The sequence below is a fragment of the Danio rerio genome, chromosome 2, assembly GCF_052040795.2.
Source record: "Danio rerio strain M-AB ecotype USA chromosome 2, GRCz13ab, whole genome shotgun sequence".
Lineage (NCBI taxonomy): Eukaryota > Metazoa > Chordata > Actinopteri > Cypriniformes > Danionidae > Danio > Danio rerio.
In genome coordinates this window covers 24,923,710-24,944,395 of record NC_141022.1, presented here as the reverse complement: position 1 = coordinate 24,944,395, position 20,686 = coordinate 24,923,710, and the positions used below count along the sequence as shown (strand labels likewise).

Genomic DNA, 20,686 nt, shown 5'->3' with positions numbered 1-20,686 from the left:
CTGTTCCCTTGTCAACACCTGAGCCCAAGTTGCCCCCTCCCCAGCGCTTTGATGGCAGTTTCGAGAACTGCAGGGGATTCATTACTCAATGTACTTTGATCTTTCAACTACAACCTAGTTGTTTTCCTACTGACTGCAGTAAGGTGGCATATATAATTACGCTCCTTACGGGCAAGGCTCTGGATTGGGCCTCAGCCTTGTGGGATAAGAAGTCCCCTGTAACCACTAATCTCCAGCTCTTCCTAGCAGAGATGAAGAGAGTGTTCCTCCATTCAGCAGACAGTGGAGAGGCAGGACGCCGTCTCCTAAGACTATCTCAGGGGTCCCGCAGTGCCGCTGAGTTTGCCATTGAGTTCCGTACTCTGGCCACCGAGAGTGGGTGGGGCCAATCTGCACTTAGAGCGATCTTTCACAATGCATTGTCTCCCAAGCTCAAGGATGAACTGGCATTCAGAGACTCCCCATCAGACCTTGAGTCCCTCATTGGTTTAGCCATTCGGGTGGATAACCGCCTTAAGGAGCGGCAGACAGAGAGAGAGCAGGACACAATTATGTCCCGTCATGACAATGTTGTTTATCCCACACTGGATCCTGAGGAACCTATGCAATTAGGGGCTACAAGGATCTCGCTCTCTGAAAGAACCCGACGAATGAAGGAGAAGTGCTGCATTTATTGTGGGAAGCCGGGTCATTTCCGGGCAACATGTCCAGAGTTGTCGGGAAAAGTCAGATCTCGTTCCGGTGTAGGGGCCCCGGGGCGAGAGTAGGTGTGATTCCCTGTCCCATTTTCTCTGGTTTGACCATCCAGGCAGTCATCTCTCTCCAACAACCCCATGAGGTGGAGATCTTCATTGACTCAGGTGCAGCAGGAAACTTTATGGACCTCAAGTGTGCTCAAGATCTTTCCTGTGATCTCCTAACCCTGCAAAACCCCCTTAAAGTCTCAGCAGTAGACGGCAATCCGCTAGGCTTAGGCCACATCCACCAATGCACCACAGCTCTCCATGTGAGAATTGGAGATCATGAAGAAAACCTTCAGTTTCACATCATTCATTCCCCCAAGATCCCCATAATCCTGGGACACCCCTGGTTAGTAACCCATAACCCACTTATTGATTGGTCTAAAGGAGTTATAGTAAGTTGGAGATGTAAGGGGTCCAGTTTGAACACCATGTTTGGTCAGTCAACCAAGGATTCAACCCTTTGCCATTGCCCTCTTCCCCTTGAGACTCAGCCAGAACCCCCCAGGCACACCAAGGCCATCCCCCTGGACATCATGACTATTCCCAAGCCACAGATTGTTCCCAAGTCGCTCAATACTCCCCCCGAGATATCCCGAGTTCCCCCCGAATACTCTGACTTAGCTGAGGTTTTCAGTAAGACTCGAGCAGCCTCACTGCCCCCTCACAGGCCATATGATTGCCCCATTGATCTATTACCTGGAACCTGCCCACCCCGCGGAAAGTTGTATTCGCTCTCTGGGCCTGAAAGAGCTGCTATGGAGAAGTATGTACAGGAGTCCCTAGATAGTGGTTTATCCGCCCCTCCACGTCACCAGCCGGGGCAGGATTCTTTTTTGTTGGTAAGAAAGATGGTTCCCTTAGACCCTGCATTGACTACAGAGGTCTCAACAGCATTACAGTCAAGAATCGCTACCCTCTTCCCCCAATGACAACAGCCTTCGAGATCCTACAAGGAGCTACCATCTTTACCAAGCTGGATCTCCGTAGTGCATACCATCTAGTCAGGATCAGGCAAGGGGATGAGTGGAAGACCGGGTTTAACACTCCCACTGGCCACTATGAGTACCAAGTTATGCCCTTTGGATTAGCCAACGCGCCAGCTGTCTTCCAGTCATTTATTAATGATGTACTACGAGAGATGCTTAACATCTTTGTTTTCGTCTATTTGGACGACATTCTCATCTTCTCTCATAACCCCGAGGAACATGTGATACATGTTCGGAAGGTACTGATTGAACTTCTCAAACATGGGCTTTTCGTAAAGCTAGAGAAGAGTGAATTTCATGTTTCCTCTGTCTCTTTCCTTGGATTCATTGTTTCAAAGGGCAGCTTACAGATGGATCCCAGCAAGACTAGGGCTGTGCTGGACTGGCCACAGCCCACTTCGATCAAAGAGGTGCAGCGCTTCCTAGGGTTTGCAAATTTTTATAGGAGGTTTATAAGGAACTTCAGTTCTATTGCCGAACCACTAACTTCCCTGACCAAGAAGGCGAATACCCCTTTCACCTGGAACGATAAGGCCAGTACAGCCTTTAACACCCTCAAACATAGATTCACTTCAGCACCTATCCTCACTTTACCAGATCCTGAGTTGCCTTTTATCCTGGAGGTGGATGCATCAGATATAGGGGTTGGAGCAGTTCTATCCCAAAGAAGTAAAGCAGACAACAAACTTCATCCATGTGCCTTCTATTCCCATAGACTTACGCCGACTCAGGCCAACTATGACATTGGAAACCGCGAACTACTGGCTATTAAGTTAGCTTTGGAGGAGTGGAGGCACTGGCTTGAGGGAGCATCTCACCCCTTCCTCATTTGGACTGATCACCAGAACCTCACTTACATACAAAATGCCAAGAGATTGAACGCTAGACAAGCTAGATGGTCACTGTTCTTTAACCGTTTCAAATTCACACTTTCCTTCCGCCCAGGGTCCAAAAACATCAAGCCTGACGCTCTCTCAAGACAGTTTGAACCTTCTGAGAAGCCATGCTGCCCCGAACCTATCATGCCTGGCTCCAGAATTGTGGCTCCAATACTGTGGGATTTGGAGTCCTCAATCAGAAAGGCACATCAACATCACCCTGATCCAGGTAATGGACCATCTGGGAGCTTATTTGTCCCTAACTCTATGCGTTCTGATGTCTTACAGTGGGCACATTCTTCCTCCCCCTCAGGACACCCTGGTATTAACAGAACCTACAAATTGATTTTGAGGAAGTTCTGGTGGCCAATGATGCGAAAAGATGTGCAAGAGTTTGTTTCTAGTTGCCCCACCTGTGCTCAGAGCAAAGAACCCCGAACTCGACCCCAGGGACTTCTTCACCCACTTTCCATCCCGAGTCGCCCCTGGTCCCATATTTCTCTTGATTTTATTACAGGATTGCCTCCGTCTCAGGGAAATACGGTAATCCTAGTGGTGGTGGACAGGTTCTCTAAGATGTGTCACTTGTTACCATTACCAAAGCTTCCCACTGCGAACCAGACAGCTGAACTACTAATGAGACATGTCTTTAAGTTGCATGGCTTCCCACAGGATATAGTCTCTGATCGGGGCCCCCAGTTCTCATCCAGGTTTTGGAAAGCTTTTGGGCGGCTCATTGGCTCATCGATCAGTCTGTCCTCTGGCTACCACCCCCAGTCTAATGGGCAGACAGAAAGGGTAAACCAGGAAGTAGAAAAGACGCTAAGGTGCCTGGCAGAAGACAATCATTCCAGCTGGACCTCCCATTTAGTTTGGGTAGAATTTGCTCACAATACTTTACATCACTCTTCCATTAACATGTCTCCTTTTGAATGTGTCTATGGCTTTCCCCCTCTTTTGTTTCCTGGTCAGGAACCACAGGTGGAAGTGCCAGCTGCCACCCGGTTTATTCACCGTTGCCGGCGTTCCTGGCAGAAAGCTCGAACTTCACTGAGAAAGGCTGTCCACAATCAGCAGAAACAGGCCAACAGACATCGCAGGGCAGGACCCTCCCTCCGAACTGGCCAAAGAGTATGGCTCTCGACCCGAAACCTTCCTTTGCGGGTAGAGTCACGTAAGTTGGCTCCACGCTATGTTGGTCCTTTTAAGATTATTAAGAAGATCAATCCTGTAGCCTACCGGCTTCTACTACCCAGTGCCCTAAAGATACATCCGACATTTCATGTTTCTCAGCTAAAACCGGTTCTTTGCTCCACCCTGCATCCCAACAGAGCACCCATACCTGCTTTACGCATTGTTGATGGCCACCCTGCTTTCACGGTCCGCAGACTACTTAAGTGTCGCCAGGTACGAGGGAGGACACAGTACTTGGTCGACTGGGATGGGTTTGGTCCGGAGGAGCGCACCTGGGTCTCAGCTAAAGACATTTTGGACCCTTCCCTCATCAAGGAATTCCACCAGGCACAAAGAGAGCACAAAGGGAACGTCAGGAGACGTTCTTAGAGGAGGGGCTACTGTAATATCTCAGCACTTTATCGCATCCTCCAACCCACCAGGGGGCGCACATGTTGCCCTATACTCCTCAACATTAGATGGCAGTAATGACTCTTGTTCCTCTAAACTCTCCTGTAATCAGCGTAACCACCACCACCTGTTCTTTGCTCTATATAAGACTGCTTTGTATGCTGCTCTATGTTCAGTCCTGAACTAAACCTCTTGCTGCCTCGTCCAGTTTCCAGTTAAGTTGTTCTCAAGACTTTTTGCTTGTTCTCAAGACTTGTTTGCTATTTTTCTGTTTGATTGTTTTGAGACCCTCGTGTCTATTTTATTTTGTATGTATTTTCAGGAAGCTCGGCTTTCCTATTTTTGTTGTACTTTTCAACCCTGCTGTAGAGAGATATTATCTCTCCTTTTTGTCAAATTTACCTCAGTAAAGACTATATTATTTTTTTTTGAAATTCATCAGTTGTGGACTCACTTTGTTCCTCCTCTGCTCTTGGGCCACCAGTTGCTGACTTAGCTCATCTAGTAAGAGCTATTGCTAACCACACTGCAGACCCGGGTTCGATCCCCACTCAGATCATCACAGCTTTAACCAATTCAAGATAATGTTAACCCAATGTTAATCAACTTAAAATAGTGTTGACCCAGTGTTAAACAATTTAAAATGTACTCTCTTTGGAACAATCTGTTTGACTCAATCCCTATAGAAGCAGTTTATAGTTTGACTTTAAATTTGACTAGTCATACTACCTCTTCTTTGATTTCAATTGAATTGCTGAGCTCTGTTACAATTCCTTTATGTTAGTTATTATCAAACAAATATCAAGCTCTCCAAACCAGTGTCTGCACTTTCTTGTACAGTTCTGTTCCAGACCAAATGTATTTATCATAGTACATAAACTGAGTAAAAAGGCTTGTATTACATTTTATTTTAAGTTGTCCTTACACTGTGTAATAACTCATTTATCTACTGACTAATATATTTACTATTTATTTGCTATGTGTATTTGCCATGCGGTTAAGTTTAGAGTGTGGGTTATTTTGTAGGGTTAGTTATGCAATTATGCGTATAGTGTTGTAATTACTAAGGTAAATACATGGTACATGTAACAAGGACATAAATAAAGTGTTGTCAAAATTAAACTCAATCCATTACCTACCCATAACTGTAACCCATGTAGTTACCATATACAACCAGTAGACTTTCTTTGTTAAGTACACTATTAGTGTACATGCTGTGAAATAAAGTATGTAGGAATGCACTTGCAGAACTCTCTAAATTAATTACAGAGCTTGCTAAAATAGTCGATAAATGATATTGTTGCAACTGTAGAGCTGTCTAACTGGAATTCATACAGTGCAGGAATAGAGTCTGGTGAAATCAGTAATTGTATTCTTAGCAGTGAAAATTTGATTAAAGAGCTCTTCAGTAATTTCGACTAATTGTAATTACATTGCAGCTCATGATTCAGTAGCATCTCATTATGCTAATTGTGCCTCAAGCTGCATGCATATTCATCTGCCTGGTATATTAACAAGGGGGAGAATGTGGCATGTAAAAATCAAAACAGATGAAATGGTGAGAAGAGCAGCAGGCAGCATTATTTGCATTTAATTGCATTTTAAATGCAGTTTTGTGTATGCAACAAGTTGTAGCAAGAGACATAACATTTTGTCATGTATGAGCAAGTTATATTGCTCAAACAATCCTGTAAGACATCAGCTGAGTACTCTACATTAGATTCAACACATAAAATATACATATGGGGCAGTTTACAGTTAGTCACTTGCATTATAAGGGACACATTTATGTGGATCCATGTGAATGAACCAATTTCACAAATCAGCTAGCTGTACAATCAGAGAAAACACATGCCCTACATGTCAAAATACAACGCCAAATCAGAAAAGATTGGGACAGTATAGAAAATTCAGATAAAAGATTTCTAATTTTATTTTGACTTGTATTTTATTGTAGTCAATACAACAGCACTTTGTTTAATGCATTTCTCATGATTTTTTTTTTTAAAATAAACACGAATTGCAATTTTGGTTCTTGTAACACATTTCCAAAAAAGTTGTAACAGTAAAGCATTTACCATTTTGTAATTTTCTAATTCTCTACTGGAACCAGGTCGGGACTGCAGACAGGCCAGTCAAGTATCTGTATCCTCTTCCTCTGCAGCCAGGACTTTGTAATGTGTTTGGAATGGGGTTCTGCGTTGTCTTGTTGAAGTGTGCATGTGCATCCCTGCAAAAGAAGGCTGCAGATTGTGCTCCAAAATCTCTATGTACTTTTCAGCATTAATGGTGCCATTACAGAAGTACCTTTGGCAAGGGCACTGACACAATCCCATACCACGACAGACACTGGTTTTTGGACTTGTTGTTGGTAACAGTCTGGATAAACCTTTTCTTTTTTTGAAACGTACACTGTGTCCATTTCTCCTCAAAAATGTGTGAAATACTGATGCCTCCAAGCCTAGAGAAGTCAATGGCGCTTCTGGACATTGTTAACATAGGGCTTTCTTTATGGCACAGTAAACTCTCAGAAATAAAGGTATGTGAGGTATCTGGGCAGGTACCTTTTTATAGGGTACAAATTTGTACCTAAAAGGTCCATATTAATACCTCAAGGGTACATATTAGTACCTACAAAAGTGTTCCTCTTAAAATTTTTAGGTACCAATATGTACCTTTGAGGTACCAATTTGGTCCTTTTAAGTACAAATGTGTACCTTTTTAAAAGGTACCACCCCAGTGACAGCTTGCGTACCTTTATTTCTGAGAGTGTACAGTTTTATCTGAAATAGTTTGCCAAAGTAGTCCTGAGCCCATATGGTGACATTACCTATATGAATGATGATTCTTGATGCAGTGCCACATAAAAGATTGGAGATCTTGGTATTTCAGCTTAGGCTTGTGTCCTTGTCCTATATGCACTTAAATTCCTCCAGATTCCTTAAATATCTTTTTATTATGTAATGCACTATTGAATTATCCAAATGTCTTCTTATCTTTTTTTGAGGAACATTGGTTTTATACATTTCAATAATTTTCTTGCGTATTTGTTGGCAAACTGGCAATTCTTTGCCTTTCTTTGCTCCTAAAGGACTAAACCTTCTTCTCCTTTTTGTTTTATGGCCACTGACCCATTTAAAGAACTAGACCTTTCTTGAATGGGTAAAGTCTAGATTGGATACGCGTTAATAAAATTAAAAAAATGTTTTTTTTGGTGACCAGAGTTTAATCTTTCCCCTCTCTCTGCTCCCCACACTTTCCTGTCTACTCTCTACTGTCCTATCCAATTAAAGGAGAAAAAATTATTATAAAAAAAAACTTCCGGCTGCAACCATATCCAATCTAGCACCAATCTCTTGGATGCTGCTTTTGTACCAAATTATAATTACAATCACCTGTTGACATCACCTGTTTCAAATCCCATTGTTATTTAACCTATTGACCAGTGAACATGCAGGACGGCTATTTTTTTTTGTAAAAATATGGCAAACATATGTTCAATCTTACAGTCTGATCATCCAGAACAAAAGAGAACAGACTTTGGTTGGACCCACTGGCTCATTATTACTGGTTTATATACATGCTGCTGCTGATCAGACTGACAGTTTTGACACACCCACAACCAAAAAAAAAAAACAATTCTTAAACCCTGTTGCACACTCTTTCCAAAGAACATTTCCTTAAACTTGGAAACCGTAGCAAAGCATTGTTCACCGTTATGAGCTTGAAACGGTCCCAGGGTGCTCAAGGCATCATTGTTTGCATTTAAAAATGTTCTGCAATGTTTTTTTCATGGATGAATGAAACCTATGCCATGCAGAAGGACAGATTTAAATTTAGCCATTGATCACATGTATGATGTACACATTGATGATGTACAGAATGTTCCAATCACACCAGTGTGATTGTTTGCAGGTAGGCGTGGTGGTTAACTCAGTGGTTAATGCTTTCACCTTGCAGCAAGAAGGTTGTTGATTTGAGTACCTGCTGGGCCACGTGGCATTTCTGTATGGAGTTTGCATGTTCTCCCTGTGTTCCTCTGGGTTTCCTCTGGGTAGCTGGAAGGGAATCTGTTGTGTAAAACATATGCCAGAGAAGTTGGTGGTTCATTCCACTGTGGTGACCCCTGATAAATCAGGGACAAAGCCAAAGGAAAAAGAAAGTAATGATTGTTTGGTCCAGGAACCTGCCAAGGCTGATCACACAAATGTGATTGTATTCGTCAAAGTGTTACCGCTACAAAGTTGTTTCCCTGTTTTATTTACAGTGATATCACAGGACATAGTCAGTTGCTAAGCGGAAGCTGTCATGATTGCGCACTGTTGACTCAGTAGATCCACCTACTGCACACCTCCAGGGGCCTCATGTACAAAGACTTGCGTGGAAATCGTACTAAAACATTGCGTACGCACAAAGCTGTAAATGTGCGTACGCAGAAAAAAATTCAGATGTATGCATCCGAATGAACGTGAAACTCCCTGCCTCCTCCCCCGTTTAAATATGCTAATGACTCTACTTTGGCAAAACCCAACGAAAAAGCAATGGCAAAAGCAAGCAAAAAGAGAAACTTTGAACAGAATGTGAATTGAGGGTGCTCCTTTCGAAGGTAGACCGGAGAAAAGCGGTGTTATTTGCAAGTTTGTTCTCCGGAATTAACAACAAAAGAGAAAAATAGAGTAAGAGAGTTTAGCTGATGCGGTTAACACAGTTGGGTCTGAACATCACTGAGTGAATTAAAAAAGAAATAGTGTGATTTATAGGTGTAAAATGTTGCAGCACCTTCAACAGTTTCAGTGGCGCAGCTCGTAAAACGCATGACAACATGTTTTGACACGTTCGAGCATGAACTCGGTTCGGATCCAGCGTCTGATGAACTCTTTCTTCTTTTTTCCCCCGCTACATATCAGATTTTGCCAAATATTTATCACGAGAAAGACAAGTAGGAATCATTAATAAGTTTGTGCATCATATTTTATTTGCACATTTATTGAATGTAAATGTTTCTGATTCACGAATGCAAATTCATCTTCAGTGTCTTTATAGCAATGTGCGTGCGGTAGATAGCTCAGATTACATTGGGAAAACTGGCGATCGCTGCAAGTTGTGCTTTAATGTTTAGCTGGTCAACTGTATGGTATGGAAATATACCTGCTACATAAACCCGTCTCATACAGCTGCCATTGCAAGGCTCAGACACTTTGTAGAGAGGAATTTAACACAACTGCCTCTAACAACTGCCTAAATGAAAAAACAGATGCAGTACTAGTTGGCAATGGTTCTACTACTGGTACTCAAGATTAATATGGGCATAATATATCCCCTTTGGAAGGTGACTGGCACATTTGATCATTATAAACCTCTCTGTTTGTCTAGGGCAGGGGTGCCCAAACTTTTTCTTATGAAGGGCAAAAAACCAAGGTTGATTGAGGGGGTGGGCCGAAGGTAAATATACCAAACTGTTTCATTAAGCTGCCATAGTAATTTACAATAAAAACATAAACACATTTGTAACACAATGTTGTTCAATGCTAAATACGCAAGTCAAGCTGAACCTCCCTTAAACTGCTCATCGATGTCTTGTGTATTGTCCTCTATCCTCTATATATAAATCTGATTCACGCACAACATTTAATTGAAACATTTCATTTCAGATGACTTTTTTTTGCAGCTCAACAATTAAACAAACAAACAAACAAACAAAAGGTTATGTTAAATTAGAAATGATGATCTCTGTTGAAGGCATTTGCAGCAAACTTCATTCTCAATATCTTCTCAGGTGGGGCGGCGGGCCAAATTAAAGGTTACAATGGGCCAACTTTGGCCAGCAGGCCCTACTTTGGGCATCCCCGGGTAACAACAAAAATGTCAACTAAAAGAGAGATTGAGTTGTTTTATACTTCTTTGGTTCACTCAGTACTTATTGGTGATGAGAATCATTCATTCATCAACCCTGAGGAAACCCACGCAAACACGGGGTAAATGCAAACTCCACACAGAAATGCCAACTGACCCAGCAAGGACTCAAACCAGTGACCTTCTTGTTGTGAGGTGATAGTGCTAACCACTGAGCCACCATGTCACCCGTGATGAGAATCAGCCGGGTCACAATTAGCAGCCTGTGACAATGAGAGAGAAAGAGAGAGTGTGTGTGTGTGTGTGTGAGAGAGAGAGAGAGAGAGAGAGAGAGAGAGAGAGAGAGAAAGAGAGGGAGAGAGAGGGGAGCAAATTGCAATTTAAAAGGTTTTTCAAAATCAGGGGCAGAGAGGACAGGAGCTGTAGAAATAGAAAAACACAGAAATATGCACAGAACACAATTAAAGCATGCACTGAGACCAGCACACTGGCGTCTGTGCCCCTTTTGGGAAAGTCCAGAGGCACTAATTAATGTCCCAATTCTGCTGTGCATGAACTGTGTGACCACAGACCTGTCAACCCTTGCACTTTGGTCAGCACGTGTGGACCCACATTTTCTCCACCAGTAGCTCTTTTGTCTCTCTAATCAATGGGATTTTTTTATTTCTTATTTTATTAAAACAGAGAGCATTCAGAGTACTTCGCAGCTGATGCACAGAGTGTCCTGTCAGAGATGTTCTTTTGAAACGCGTAGACCTGTTTTCCTATTCACTGCCGTGTCTTTTTGGATTACTGTATTGCCCATTTACTTCACATGGGCAATACGCCAGCAACATTAATGGCCTGATGCTAAGTATGTCTCCAACTAATTCTCATCCATTATACTGAGTATTACTGGATTAATGAAGAATGGACTTGCTCGATCAAGTGTGTAGAGACTCAGAGGCCAGGTTTAATTGATCAGAAGCTGCAGAAGTGTGATAAAAAAGCCCATTTAGAGGAAAAAAATCTTTAACCTTGATACATATAAAACCCATCCTATCCAACTGCTAAGTAACACCGATCTTTTGTTGCACTGGCCTGTAGGTGCTGTTCTTAAAACATACTCATCTCTTAGAGTCCTTAGGTAACCTCTAGTCTGCCTCGAATATGTGCACTCATTTAGACACATCTTTTAAAAAAGGTATAAGTATATACTAGTCCACAGAGGAGCTGTTGGAGGACAAAAACTTGACAAATGCCTTGAAATACACTACCTGACTAAAGTTTTGTTGCCTGTCCAAGCTTTAGAAACAACAAATAATAACCTGACCTCAAGTAGATCATTTGGTATCAGATGTGGCTTTTATGAAAGGAAAAAGCCTCTAGATTACACTTATTTTACCAAAACAAAATATGATCATGCCTTGATTTTTAATGATTAAATAGGACAGTAAGGTCTAACTTTGCTAAGACAAAAATCTTGTCACTTAACAGAAATAATATACAGTATAGAGTATAAAGTCATGATGCTGTGAAAAAAGAATGAATATTGTGTATGACTCCCATGAGCTTAGAGGATTTCAATCATACATCTCTGCAATGACTCCGATAACTAATTAATAAAGTCATCTAGAATGGCTTTAAAAAAAAAAAAAAAAACATTCTTGCAGGACTTCCAGAGTGCAAGATTCTTTGGATTCATCCTCAATGCTTCATCCTTCATCTTACATTTACATTTACATTTAGTCATTTAGCAGACGCTTTTATCCAAAGCGACTTACAAATGAGGACAAGGAGGACAAGGAGGACAATGAGGACAAATCTTACCCCAGACATGCTCAATAATGTTTTTGTCTGGTAACTGGGCTGGCCAATCCCGGAGCACCTTGACCTTCCTTGCTTTCAGGAACTTTTATGTGGAGGGTGAAGTATGTAAAGGAGCGCTACCCTGCTGTTGTGGTTTGTAATGTAATGTGCAGCACAAATGTCTTGATAGCTCAGGCTGTTGATGTTGCCATCCACTCTGCAGATCTCTCGCAAGCCACCACACTGAACGTAACCCCAAATCATGATTTTCCTTCATCAAGCTTGACTGATTTCTGTGAGAATCTTGGGTCCATGCGGGTTCAAATAGGTCTTCTGCTGTATCTGTCATGACTGGGATGCAGCTTAACGTTAATTGTTGGAAAAACCGACCTTCTGACACTTTTCCAAATCATCAACTAAAAGTCAAGTTATTATTTGTTGCTCTTATTACTGGGATCAATGACAAACTTTTGTCAGGCAGTGCATTGTACAACATCTAAACTTTTGAACAAATATAGTGTGGTAACTGTGGAATAACTGACTCAGGGCAATTTAATTCTTTAAAAATGAATGCACATCTGTGGCCACAGCACATTACCAGTCACCTACATTGCCCTGAACCAACCTTTTGACGGGACTTGATTGAGTAGTGACATTGGAAAGATGCAATTTTCGACAAATCACAGATTTGTCGTCCTTTTGGCCTTCAGCTGGACTACCTGTTGTTGGAGGCTTTCAGTCACTTGACATGCTATGTGAATTTTTATACAAATTTTGAAAGGATCACGTGCTTATGATTGACCACAGCTGTTCTCATATCAACAATCACTAAACAACCAATCAGATTCATTCAAATGCATGTAAATTGTCTGCTTTTATTAACTTAGTTATCCTTGGTTTTTTTTTTTCCACGAAACCCCCCTTCCACCCAGACTACTACCACTTCTACCTACTCCAGTAGCAGGTGAGTTCTCGAGACCTACCTAAGCTCCCTCTTGTGTAAACGGAGGGTATTGATCTAAATGTTCTCTATCCTTATTTAGTGTTCTTCTTAAAATATCTAATTTAAGGTTTTATACCTTGTACAAATGGTCAGTTCCCTAAAAAGAAAAAATAAGTTATTAATTGCGCTCTCTCATGTGATTCAAATACCCAGAGACTCTCTATAGTCTTCAGAACAACAAAAACATTGTCAAAACAGTGACTTTAGTGGTTAAGCTGTAATTATATGAAGCATATGAACAGTTTTGTGTGTGCCAAAAATAGTTTAATTACTGGTAATATAATGTTGTAATACTGACTCTAATCTCAATACTCGATACTGCCCATAGCTAACAAACACCCTGACGACTTGACGCAGGAGAGAACATATAGGCGAATCTAGTCATATTCACAGTTTTTGCCCTAAAAATGTATTCTTTGAGCTTCATATACTGTAATTACAGTTACATGCAGTGTTTACACTATGCTGTCTTAACAGTGCCCAGGCCCATTTCACGGATTGTTTGAGAAGTGTTAGTGATCTGAGTCGGGCTCAGGCATGGTTTACTTGGCCGGCCCAGGCCCGGTTGAAAGAGGTGTGCCAGAGCTCGGTTCACTTGGGCTTTGGTGCGGTATGCTTACAGTGTGAGTGCAAAGGGCACCTAAGCCTGAAACTGAGGACGAGACGTGACTTTTACGGAACTGTTTCATATGCGTTTATTAATAATTGTTACTGTTCAATGAACACAAACTGTTGTAGATTATTGAAGACGCTCACCTCTCACTGCACGGCAGCTGCACCTTCAGCAAACCTCCTAATTCCTGCAGCATGAGTAGTTTATTATTGTTTATGAGTGTCAAAAGTGTCTGATCTGTTCGGCGAAATATTTGACTGTGTGTCACTGCATATCAAACAACTTAAATGATATAACTTAAGAAATCTCCTCTTCAAGGCAACTGCACATATGCTGTCATATGTACATGTTTACTGTCAGATTTCAAAAATTTGGAGGGGCGGTGTCCTGTAGATTTTAGCCCCGATTTGCTTCAACACACCCGCAGGAATGATAATAGAAAGCCCAGTAAGAGCTTGATTAGCTAGCCCAGTTGTGTCTGATTGGGATAGGAAGCAAACTTTGCAGGACATTGGCCCTCCAGGACTGAGTTTGGACACCCCTGATCTAAAACATCTTAATTTGTGCTCCCAAGATGAACAGTGTCACCGCCAGGCCAGAGTCTTCTTTCCTGTTCATCACTCCTGCACCATAAATACCCTCACTGACCCGCAAGCAGCAGTCACACTGCACTTTTCTCCCCATAGACTTCCATTCATACGCATGTGAATGCTTCAGGATGGAAACGCAAGCTCATGCCACAAGTTTTGCAGTGTTGGATAGTTCAAGCTTGGTGAACTCTGACCTGCGAAATTGCATCACATGATTGCATGAGACCAATCAAAGATCAAAACATGACCTCTCTGAACAGAAATTTAAAACATGGACCAATCAATCGCTTTTTTTAATGTCTAATCATCTTGTTTAATCCCGCCCCTTTTCGCAGTGCCATACAACAGAATTTTGCAAACTCTAGTGTGACCGCAGCATCACTCCGTGTCCGGTCTTGTTGCTATTAAGAAGGACTGCAGTCTCCACATGCATGGTTTCTCCTGGTCCCTGCTCTGGTTGTTGTCGATCCGAAAATCCTGGCTTCACTGCAATAACTCCTCTGGTTACTCGGATCCATCTGGTCATCCATTTCATTCATGCAAAGCATCTACATTGAGTTCCGTTTAACCCCGCCATCCTACATAATAAAATATTATACTTACATTTTTGGTTCCGGTTTCTCCTTGTGACAAACGGAGGGCAGCGTGAGTAATTAATAACATTCTTTTCATTTTTGGGTGAAGTAACCCTTTAAATACTTCAGAATATATGAAACTGATTATATGAAACTTATAATTTGACACACATACAGGCCCGCATTGGCTAATTGGGAGGAACGGGAGAATTCCAGGTGAGCCAGTCTGTTTTTTGGCCGCGAGGGCCGGTGTCCCTAGCTGCTTGCACGCTCAGCAGTCGCACTTTTTCATTTATTTATTTATTTGACTATAGCCTCACTCTTTTTATTCATTATTTTGCCACAGATGTCCTGTTTTTATTTATTTTCTCGCAGCCCTGTGAGCAAAAGGCAGCCTGCAGGTAAATGATGATGTAACTATCATTTGACCCCAAACAGCTGCACCTTAGTGAAAATAAGAATTTGAATAATTAATATTAATGAATATTACACCTGCTCAATGAAAATCAGATGATTCAATAAATCTGACATAACTTGATCAGAAATCTAAAAAGGGGAGAAAAAGATTTAGCCATCAATAGAAAGTAATACTGTCGGGGCGAAGCAGTGGCGCAGTAGGTAGTGCTGTCCCCTCACAGCAACAAGGTCGCTGGTTCGAACCTCGGCTCAGTTGGCATTTCTGTGAGGAGTTTGCATGTTCTCCCTGCGTTTGCGTGGGTTTCCTCTGGGTACTTCACTTTCACCCACAGTCCAAAGACATGCTGCAGGGGAATTGGGTAGGCTAAATTGTCTGTAGTGTGTGAGTGTATGAGGGTGACAGGCCGGCCGGAATGTGTAAAAAAGTCGTTATCATATGGACAAGTATAAATGAAGGACTAGTTCCAAAGAGCCAACCCCGTAACCATACAGGACTTAGGCCAAAGAAGAAGAAGAAAGTAATACTGTGGTTAAGAGTTTTCCAGATAACAGTGCAATACTTGTTTTTTATTTCAAAGCACCAGCATAACAGTGCCATTGTGGTTCAGTCGTTTGCGTTATAACGCCACTGACCCAAGTTCAAAGCACATCTGAGTAAAATTTATTATTTTTTTTTTAGTGTTAAGACATATAATACTGTTTGGGTTACTTATGTAGTTGTACATTTTCTATTTTTTGTGTGACCACTGTTACAAAGCACTGGATATCTATAAAGAGTTTTGCACAGAATATATATATATATATATTTATTCAGATATTGCAGGAAAGGACATTGTGATGTTTTAAAAAATAGTGTTGGAGATTTACCTACCCTTTAATCTCCTCATATTTAAGAAAAACATTTGAAGGTCTAAAGCAGCTGTTTCCTTGAAAAAGACGTGGTAGTGTTGTTAGAAACTGAATTGGAAATGACGTTATTTTAATCGTGACCTGAGGTAGGCCGGTCTTAGGCTTAAAATTTCAGGGCTGAAAAGGAGTCCCACTCCGGCCCTGCATACATATACAACAAAATATGCATAATTAAAACATATATTAGACAGTTTTTTTTATTTGATGTATATTTCATGAAATATTTCAAGCTTTTATACATGTGGCTATTTGAATTACTGTAATTCAACTGATTCATTGTTTTGACCTCATTCACAGAGATCCAGGATTTGAATGGAAGGATTCATGGCCATGAGAGCTGAATGAGGCGAGTCAGCATCAGGGAATGAGGCACACTTGTGTTACAGCAGTCCCATGGCAAATCATGTCAAAACAATTGATGTTGTTGATGATATACATATTCTGGATGATGTGCAACATCAGAGGAACCTGCATTAAAACGTCTCCAAATGGCAATACCTGCAGTCATGAACTGGAAAACTGGAAGAAAGCCAGAGGGAAGAGATTTATGGTCCTAGCCCCGAGAATGTGGGAGCCGCTTTGTAGTTAGTATGTTTTTTTTTCCCCCAGGAGGTGCTGTATCTGTGTAAAGACGACCACACGTCTTCCATGAAAGCCACACAATTCATTCTGGCATTGTAAAAGCTTTAATTTGCATGCGCTCATTATTTACCTCTCCTGATTGCCTCATCAAAACAAAGAGCCTGAGCGAGAGAGAATATCCTGGGATGAATTATGGCCAGCTGTTCACTGTGTTTCAAAGATATTTTCACACCTCACATCCTCTAACATTTCACCTTTTGTCTTGAAATTGAAAAGACCTGATACCGTGAAGTGTTTCTGCAGAAATCAGTGGCGCAGGAAAAGAGCTTAACCATTTCTGTCAGCCGCTGAAACTTTTTTTTCTCTATAGCTCTCCCTGTGGATTTGAGCAGTTTTCCAGGGATCTGAGATTGGCTGCTGTAAAGCTGTAAAGAAAAAAACTTCCCTGCTCATGTACACTCATATCCTCCCAAGGTGTTGGTCATTCAAGACTGCATTTCCACATTATCACTGCAAAAAATGGGGAATTCATGTCTGGGGGTTTCTTCTGTATATTATCAATTGAAAATTATCCTAATTCTGTTTGTTGTTGTAAATCTGAAGATAAACTCTTCACAGTTCTGCATCAAAACACAACACACTGCCTGACGTAAGTCTTGTTGTCGATCCCAGTTGTAAGAGCAACAGATAATAACTTGACTTCTAGTTGATCATTTGGAAAAGTGTCAAAAGGTAGATTTTTTTCCAGTTCATCCTGCACCCCAATCATCACAAGTACTGCAGAAGACCTTTTGGAACCCACGTGGACCCAAGATTCTCCTAGAAATCAATCAAGTTTGGTGAAGGAAAAATCATGGTTTGGGGTTACATTCAGTATGGGGGCATGCAAGAGATCTGCAGAGTGGATGGCAACATCAACAGCCTGAGGTATCAAGACATTACAAACCACAGGAGGGGGCAAATTCTTCAGCAGGATAGAACTCCTCATACTTCAGTCCCCACATCAAAGTTCCTGAAAGCAAAGAAGGTCAAGATGCTCCAGGATTGGCCAGCCCAGTCACTAGAGATGAACATTGTTGAGCATATCTTGGGTAATATAAAGGAGGAGGCATTGAAGATGAATCCAAAGAATCCTGATGGACTCTGGGAGTCCTGCAAGAATGCTGTCTTTGCCATCCCAGATGACTTTATTAATAAGTTATTTGAGTCATTGCAGAGATGTATGGATGCAGTCCTCCAAGCTCATGGGAGTCATACACGATATTCATTCTTTTTCCACTGCACCATGACTTTATATTCTATACTGTACATTATTTCTGTTAAGTGACAAGACTTTTGTCTAAGCAAAGTCAGATCTTACTGTCCTAATTAAAGAATTAAAAAATCAAGACATTGGTCTCAAGCAGTCAAGTGATGCGATTTCGCAGGTCAGAGTACACCAAGCTTGAACTTTGCACCGCAGCAACCTGTGGAACTTGACGCATGACCCTGCATTTCCGGTCTGATGCATTCGTGTGTGTATGAATGGAAGTCTTTGGGAGGAAAAGTCCAGTGTGACCGCAGCTTTATATGGAACTTAAGGGTATTTATAGTGGCTTAGGAATCGTCTGATTGGTGAATGATAAATTGAATAATGCGGGGCCAGCTGCAAGCAATCATAAGCAAGTGTTCCTCTCGAAATTAGTTTATAAATAAACTTTGCTTAGTAAAGCCTGGAGAAGATTAGTTTGTATTGTTGTCATGGTCAAACAAGTTTTTTTTAACCAATGACATGCTCATAACACTGTCCTAAAAGCTCTAAATAAGTCACAGGAGCTTAAAAAATTAGTTGACCCAAAAATGTCATTATTTATGTTATTCTGTTGTCATTCTCATGTCATTTTAATCTCCTGAGACATTTGTTCATCATCTGAACACAAGTTAAGATATTTTAGATGAAATATGAGATCTTTGTACACTTCAACAGTCACATGACTTTAGTGGCTCAGCTGTAATCATACAAAGCTCCAATTGTGTGCCAATAAACTGTAAAAACAACTTTGTAAGCCTATGTGTCCCCTGTCAGATCAAAGCATACGTTTACTATGAGCAATATGATACTCGAGTGTTGCACTGCTGAGTCTATATTGGCAAGACATCATAATGTCTGTGATAAACATGCACCCTGACCTGATGAGGAGAAGGTATAGCCAAACAAAGTCTATATATTTGCTTTTTTGGTACACAAAGTTGAAGCTTTATGTGATTACAGTGTTGCAAGTCACATGGAGTTCTCTGACAAAGTTTTTGTTTCCTTTTCTGGACTTTGAAGGAGTCTATGCTGTCTATGGAGGATGAGAGAGCTCTCAGATTTAATAAAAAATATCTTAATTTGTGGTCAGAAGATGACTGAAGGTCTCAAGGGAAATCAAATCACAAGAGGGTGAGTAATTAATAACCGAATTTTCATTTTTGGGTGAATTAATCCTTTTAATTAAGATTTGGTAATGAGATTTTTGTTTTCTACATACAATATAAGTGATAAAGCAAACAAAACCAGGATGCTTTTGATTGGATGATTGATTATTTTGGTAAGCAATGACATTAGAGTTCAGTTTATTGTGTTAATATGAATGCTGTCTTTTGAACTGAATACAGTTTATCCAAACCCCATATGATTCACTTCAGATTTGAACACAATCACACCAAACTTTGGAAGTGATCAACTATTATTCATCTATGATTTAGTCAAATGGTGTATTCATTTATTCACTTACTTTTCTGACATACAGAACTGATGTGCTGTCAGCAGAAATAATGTTTATCAATCTTTTGCTCAACTTTAGAAAAAAAAAAAAATTTCTTCTTGTTCATTTGGCATTTAAACATTACATTCATGACAAATCGTGCCGAAGTTTAAATCCAGCCATTTCGTAGCTTTTTCCACACTACTGTATAAAATCCAAAAAATTAAGGTAACTCAACCATTTGAGGAAACAGATGGCAACAAACCATTCAAGTTCAAAAACTGATCCTAATGAGTACTGTGAACTTAATCTATTTGAGTAAACAAAGTAATTTGAGCACAGTAAAACCCAATAAATAAAGAGAACTCAAAATGAGTACTGTAAAACCCAATAAGTTAAGGCAACTCAAACTGTTTAAGGAAACAGTTGCTACAAACTATTTGAGTAAAAAATAACTAATCTATATAAGTATTGTGAACTTACTCCATTTGAGTAAATGAAGCAATTCGAGCACAGTAAAACCCAGTAAATAAAGAGAACTCAAACCAACTGCCAAGTACTGTGAAACCCAGTAAGTTAAGGCAACTCAAACTGTTTGAGGAAACCGATTGCTACAAACCATTTGAGTAAAAAGAAAAAGCTAATCTATATGAGTACAGTAAACTTAACCCATTTGAAGAAATGAGGTATTTCATTAAGTCAACACTGAACAAGAAGTTCAAAACTCTTCAAATGAGTAGAATTAACTTTCAGTCAATTTTGAGCAACTGCACTCATTTCATTTGATAAAGTTGACTGTTGGGTTTTACAGTGCACAAGCAACATCTGCCACTATAGAATGATGCGAGTGTAGCAGGGTTCGAAACCAAAAACAGGGGGAACGGGGTCAGTCGAACTCAGGTGCAAGCCAGGCAAGAGAATTAAATGTGAAAACTTCCTTGGATCAATCAGGGGCTCTAAACGGTAAGATTGAATTATTTAATTAACTGTTGTTGACACTGTGAGAAAAACATTTTTTACCCTCGTATAGACCATTTCAATGTGGCCATGTCATTGGCCCATGAACATTTCCTGCTTGTTATCAAACTATTTTATAACTGTAACAAGAGGCAATGATAACTTACTGTTAAAACAGCTATGATAACATTATCAATATGTGGCTCTTTGGATTCTCACAAGCTATAGAAATTAAAAAATGTAAAACAAGAAATACGATAGTACTACTGTTATCGTTTACATCCCTCAAAATGATCAATAAGAACTCCAAAACATAATTGGAAGCTTTACTTCAACATTATAAGGGCACTTTAAGAACGTCGAGTTCAGATAGGTTCACTTTTATAGTGTACATTTCTCACAGCAATAGGCTGAATTATCTCATTCTGTCACACAACACAAATCTAAAGTCTTTTAATCTATTTAAATCTCAGTCTGCAAAC

The 20,686-nt window shown here is 40.6% G+C and overlaps 1 long non-coding RNA gene across 3 annotated transcripts in view; it reads left to right on the top strand.

Moving 5' to 3' along the window:
- The window catches only part of LOC141378046 (uncharacterized), a 31,077-nt gene extending 10,640 nt beyond the window's left edge, over positions 1-20,437 (top strand). Inside the window, exons 2-5 of one of the 3 annotated variants that reach the window (XR_015478453.1) lie at positions 14,374-14,683; positions 14,791-14,829; positions 16,237-18,186; positions 18,416-20,437. This is a non-coding gene — a long non-coding RNA (uncharacterized LOC141378046). Of the gene's footprint in view, positions 1-14,373; positions 14,684-14,760; positions 14,830-16,236; positions 18,187-18,415 lie in introns of those variants that run through there. The other 2 variants (XR_015478454.1, XR_015478452.1) reach the window with 2 other exon arrangements.
- Positions 20,438-20,686: the final 249 nt, after the last annotated feature.